This window comes from Thalia democratica, chromosome 7 (assembly GCF_965202585.1).
Source record: "Thalia democratica chromosome 7, ktThaDemo2.hap1.1, whole genome shotgun sequence".
Classification (NCBI taxonomy): Eukaryota; Metazoa; Chordata; class Thaliacea; order Salpida; family Salpidae; genus Thalia; species Thalia democratica.
This window is the reverse complement of record NC_139171.1, coordinates 10,700,940-10,708,122: the sequence shown is the minus strand read 5'-3', so window position 1 is coordinate 10,708,122 and position 7,183 is coordinate 10,700,940.

The window sequence follows — 7,183 nt, the reverse complement described above, 5'->3', positions numbered from 1 at the left end:
AATAAATACTTAATTTTACTAAAAATTTGCTCGAATGCTGGTCATTGCCACAACAATTAAAATTAAACAAAAAGAAATTATAAGGTAAAATACCGATTAGTCATAAACATCAAATATATTCTATAATAATTAGTTTATATATCTGTTATAACACACTTTACAAACCAATAGTTTTACTAATGTTGAAAATTTACAACATGATACTTTAAATCAAGTGGTCAGCTATAACATTATTACCACAAAGGTTTAACAAAGACTGAATAATAATATGAAAAAAGTTTTTAGATAACATACACGGAATAAAACTTATTTGAAATTAAAAATTCGAAACGAGCTTTAAGTAAATAAATATAACACAAATATTAAAATAAAATCATAAAAATGATTATTATCGATTTGCAGTTATACTTCAAACATTGTATAAATTACTAGAATATATTAAGAGTTTTTCCTGGTTTAATAACAATCTGTTGATCTTTGTCGTTCAAATAGAATTTGAACTAAAACTAAAACAAAAACTAAAGTTAAAATTTTACATTAATAGCAGTAAACGGTTTGAACGTTCCTGTGACCAAATATTGTTTAACAGGTTCGAAAATAAATAACCTAAAACGTTTTACTAACTTCAATTCGTTTATCTTTTGGTTTATATTTTAAAAACTACTTTACTTGAAAGTTGTAATTATTAAAATGTTTAAGAAAATAAACTTAAACTTTTGCAACAGTTTATATTAAGATCGTTTATTCAGGTATTTACTTTTGTACAGTAGATAATTTGAACACTTCACTTTTACCCATCATCACTTGAGCGTAGGAGATATCTGTAAATTAAATTAAAATTTAAAAAGTTTGAATCAATATTAATTTTGAAATTAACTACATACTACACAAAAAAAAGTTAAGTAAAATAAAATATGTAAAACTGCAATAAAAAAATATATTTTACAAGTAAAATATATGGGTTACTATCATTTCTTACTCGCTATCATTTCTAACCCGATCATTTCTAACCCGATCACTTCAAACCCGATAACTTCTAACCCGATCACTTGTAACCCGATCACTTGTAACCCGATCATTTCTAACCCGATCATTTCTAACCCGATCATTTCTAACCCGATCATTTCTAACCCGATCACTTCTAACCCGATCACTTCTAGCCCGATCATTTTTAACCTGATCACTTCTAACCCGATCATTTCTAACAAGATCATTTCTAACCCAGTCACTTCTAACCCAATTAAACCCGATCATTTCTAACCCGATCATTACTAACCCGATCGTTTCTAACTCGATCATATTTAACTAGAAATTTATTTAGCCGATCTGTATTAATATGTTTATCTATTATTTTTTATGATAAAGATTTGTTTTAAAAACAAATTAATCTCAACAAAATTGTTTCTTTTGAAGTTTAGTTTATTTTGTTTAAAATAAAACCTAATGTTCAGATAGCTTTTGTTAAAATTTAATTGATGATATTAATTGGTTCATTTATTGTTTTGACAATAAGGTTTCAATTTGGATTACTAATTAATTGTAGTTAATTATTTTTAAAAACATTAGGAAAAGTATAAGCCTTTTTTATTTTAAAGAATAATAAACAATGAACTTTACCGCAAGATCAACAACAACAGCATCCGAGACAATCCTACGTCCGGGTTAGAAGTGATCGGGTTAGAAGTGATCGGGTTAGAAGTGATCAGGTTAGAAATGATCGGGTTAGAAATGATCGGGTTAGAAGTGATCGGGTTTGAAGTGATCGGGTTAGAAGTGATCGGGTTAGAAATGATCGGGTTAGAAGTGATCGGGTTACAAGTGATCGGGTTACAAGTGATCGGGTTTGAAGTGATCGTGTTAGAAGTGATCGGGTTAGAAGTGATCGGGTTAGAAATGATCAGGTTAGAAGTGATCGGGTTAGAAGTGATCGGGTTAGAAGTGATCGGGTTAGAAATGATAGCGGGTTAGAAATGATCGGCTCCCAAAATATATATAAGCTATAGACATAAAGCAAAACAAACGTACAGCTGTAGACAAGAATAAATATGCAATGCTACAAACATTATCGCAGTATATATGGAAAATATAAAACAACGAAATTAACTATAAAATTTATTGGATAATATCAAAAAGAACAAAAAACAAACACATTTTGTAAGTGGATGTAAATTATGCAACGCGAAAAGACAGAAATTTCAAAAATTAAAAACCGATTTTTAAACAAAAGAAATGAATTACAAACTTAATATTTGCATTACGGAAAACAATTTTTTTTAAACTGTGTTGATGGTGTTGTTAAATGTTATTTAAAATGTACTATTTACCTAACATTACGTAATATCTAATTTCATATAATTTTGTACTGTACTTACATGTTTGCTTTGTGTTGATTAAAACACTTGAATCAAAAGGCGTTGACGATGATACAGTTGTTTCAAGCAAAGTTGTATTTTACATATCTCACACATTAACAGCATATTACTTGTCCTACTGTATTTTACAATAAAATTTAGGCAAATACTTAAGGAGTTTTTCGAAATGACAAACTTCTTAAAATAAAAATTAAACGAAAAGCAGCCTTTATTTGATATAAACTAACTGTACACAATTTTTCAATACCATTACTACGTCATAATCGCTTTAAAATTTGTTAAGGTCTAAAATTCTTTAAAAATCTTAAATTAATAGGATATTTGAAAGATGTTAGGATACAAATATTACTTTGTACAAGAAAAATATCTAAAATACTTTGCTTTGTTATATGACATTTATGTATGTTATAATTTACATACATACATAGATATTTATATAAACTATTGTAAACTGTAACACTTTAAATAAACATAACAAATGTTTTATGTAGCGTAATGCTGTAACCTAAAACATTATAGATTTGGAATGAATAGTATTAGAACACAATTTACACAAAGAAATAAAAAACATTGTGACGTAATTATGAATTTTGAATTCGCATATTATACAAAATCCAACTTAATCCAAATAACGAAATGAAATTACTAAACAACAAATAAGTGACTACAAAACTTTGGACTTAAAATTGTACTGCTTATTGTTAATTTACACGTTGTTATATAATATCAAAGTTCTTTTAAGCGTTCTCAGTGAAAAATGAACTTGTTAGTTTATTCGTGTTTTAAAATCACAAACAAAATTTGTTTATGTATACATAAGTCAAGTTTTTAAATTGTATAAAATTAAACACTAAGACCTGTAATTAAATTATTAAAAAAATTATCAAGTAAACTTGTTATCATAACTCAGTAATGTATTAAATATTTTCTTTTAAAATCTACTTAATAAAGTTTTTATGATTAACACTGTTTACAGACAACTTAATGAACAAATTGTAAAAAAAAACATTATTATGTATTTTTTTCAATCAGCTAAACTATTAAACCTTTGAGATGTTTTCCTTAATAACCATTATTAATGGTCCACTTCAAAACTAACCTTGAGTTCTCTTCAATGAATAAGGTGAGAATAAGATTTAAAAGACACCAATTGAAATAAACTTGCTATCCAAATACAAAATTAAATAAATACTTACTTTATCTAATACATATTAAAAACTAATAAAACTAAATTGATAAAGGAACAAACTGTAATTTAATTTAGTTTTAACTTAACATATTTTCATTAGCTTATATTTATAAACTTATGTAAAATTGTGAGAATTAGATTCACGTTTAAATAGATAAAAATTGTTTGTTTTAAAATCATAACTATTTTTTTTTCTAGTTTAACAAAAAATAATATATTTTATCATAAGATGTAACATTATAAGGCGTTAAATCCTGGAGATCCTGATAAGCTAAGCTTATCGGAATGTATACCACAGATGTTCTTGTGCTGAAACTTTATTTCAACTAACGGCGTTTCACTGCTCTCAAATAAATTTAAGAACAGATCTACGGAGTCTCTATTCTTAGAGCTTTTTGAGACTCCGTAGATCTGTTCTTAAATTTATTTGAGAGCAGTGAAACGCCGTTAGTTGAAATAAAGTTTTAGCACAAGAACATCTGTGGTATATTTTATCATATATAAGTATATTTACAACAAGCAAACATAGTACCAGGTAAAGATAGTGTTTAATTGCAATTTGTTTTTTATGCTTAATGGTTTAATATTATGTCTGTTCAAAAAACTTATTACTTAAAAACAGACACGAGATGCATAACTAAGTAAACCACCAATACTCTCAGCACATAATATTTGTTACATTTCATAACAATTATTTAATTGTTTTGATATGCTCAGTTCCAACACACTCACTTTCCAACCTGATCAACTCAAAAAAAGGGAAAAGTTAAATAACTTCCATGAACAGAAAATTATTGACCAAGGGTAAAGGTAAGGGTTTATAGCGATAGTAAAAAGAAAGAAAAAGAAAAAAAGTTCTAAAAAACTAACAGATAAAAAAAACGTTTCGGGTACAATTTCATCGAAAGGAAATTCATTCGATTTGAAATTGTTTACTTAATTTTTTTTCACGATCATTAAAAAAAATTTTACTTAAAAATAAAAGTTAGATTTTGTTCCCTTTTTTATGTGTATTAAGTATCTAATTACTATTTTCGATTTTTAGCAACTAACTTAATCTATGTTGTTAAAAGTTAGTTATATTAAAATACATACTACAAATGTATAAACAGTTGCAAAAATGTTATAAATTTTTTAAGGTTAATGTTATGTTAAAACCAAGAAATTTCATTTTTTTAAGCAGTTAAAAGACTGAAATAGTTCAAAACGTTCTTAAACAACCAAATTACATTTCGGTAAAGAAAGTTATTGGAAACGGCCCGTTAACCGTTTAAAATTTATCATTAAAGAAGCATTCCAGAAGAACCATACTTACACTACAAACTTGGCTAAACTTACATAGTCACTTCTAAGAAAAACGTTTTAAAAATAATGTTACGTCACAATACGTGTGAGAGGCACATGCGCGTGTTTTGCACAGCAACAAAAACTTAAGTGTTATGTTGCCTTTTTAGTAGGCAATTAAAACATACAATTTAAAAATTAATTAAAACGTTTTTTTAATTGAAAATTTACTATATAAATATCTCAGAAATAATATTTAGTAAGATAAGCAGTATCAAGTTAAGAATTTTAAAATATTGCATTAAGAAACAGTATTTTAGTTTAGAAATAACAAGTTATTAATTAAATAATAAGCTATTATAATCAGCTATATTTTATACAATTTTTATAGTTGCCTCAAAAATATATTTTGTGAAGTGTTTACATACTGTATCAATTTTATTAAAGGCATTTTATTAACTTCCGGTTTCAACAGTATTCTACAAGGTTTAGCAATTAATAAAGGGAAGCGATTGTAACACGAACCTGTTTCCGTTTTGTTTTAAAGCTATATACAAAACAAAATAATAACAGTATCTCATTATTAAGAAAGTGCTATAACTGAGACATCAACTATTAAATTCCAGACCTTAAAGTCATATTTTTTATTTATATATAGCTGCAGATTACAATAAAATCAAAATCTTTTAGTATAGTTGAACCGTAATTTAATTAAATTCCGACTTGCATAGTCAGTTTATTCCTATATACCAGATCTAAAGTTGATAGCATTAGGTAATCATTTATACACTTAATTAAACATGTACATTATATTTATTATTTATTTATAATTAGTTTAACTAATACGTTAATTAATACGACTACTATCTAAAAAATATCTGGACTTAACTAAAAATATGTAATACATACAGTAAAACAACAACTAACCTTACTTGATATTATGGCATTTCAATCTAAGTTGATGACTGCTGTTAGAAAATTGTGGCTTTTTCCCCGGAGGTAGTTTTCTTTCTACTTAGATTACATAATTACTGTCTAATTTTTTAAAATTAACCATCATTTATGTTAAAAATCAATATCGCTGTTTTATGATATTATGTAATTCTATTTATTTTTTACTCACATTTTAATTATAATGCTGTTAAATAGTGTTTTGCGTTCGCCAGTTCTATTTGTTTGTAAATAGTTAAGTATTATATAATATTATACGAACTATGAGTTCTAGTTCTGTTTTATAAATATCTATAAACTATTTAAACAGCTGTAACGGAATACATTTATTCATTTTTTAAAGTGTTTTATTAATCTACCCCGAATCACTAAAACATAACTTTGAACATTGTTTGCTAATGTAGTTCTAGTAAGTTACACAAGACAATTCTCTTCAGTAGAGTACAATTCTAACAAATGATATAATTTTACACACTTAGATAGTAACCAAGTAATCAAGTAATCATAAAGTAATCAAGAGATTAATAAAAGACTAAAGCAATTACTAACACTTGAAATCAAACAAGTCAATTTACGTTATAAATGATCTTAAGTAAAACTAAACATAAATAAAATGAAAACAATCCTTATAACATGTTACGAAAATAAAGAAACATTATAGTCAAAATCATTTTGCTTACATAATACAGGTTTCCTTAACAAAATACAAATGGCTTCTAATTTAATCAAATCGAAAACATTATTACAAATTTAAAAAATTTTAAATCTATATATGTTATAATTGTTTGCACAAGCTGGATTAGTAACTAAATGTTCTGAAATAGATGAAGATGTGTTTACAGCCTTTACCGGTATATCATCTTTCTTATCTGAGAGGCAAAAGTTCTATATATTCTTTAGTATGTTTTCTTTCATTCTCTTCCTTAGATGTCTGGTTGTTAATCCAATATAACTTGCTGTACAACAGCAACTGTACTGGTAGATTACCATACTTTTATTTAACTTTGATACTGGATCCTTACCACCTGGTGTTATTAGTGGCTTAGAGGTAAAAACAACTCTAGAGTTCGCTCTATAATAAGTATTTCTTACTAATTATCTAAACTTAAGTAAATTTAAGTAATTTTCTGTTCTAACATTTCTGAGCTTTTATTAATAAATGGAATTCTTAAAGTAACTACACATTTTTTCAGTCTTATTGTCTTTATTATATCCAAATTTTTCACATGTTAATGATTTGTTTTGTTAACTAAGTGTGGTGGGTAACCGTTTTTTTTTTAATAGTGTTTTGATTTCTTTGATTCCACTTAGTAGCAACTCTATGGATCAAGTTTTGTATGCCCGATGACACAAAGTTCTTATTAAATTTACCTTTTTCTTTAAACTG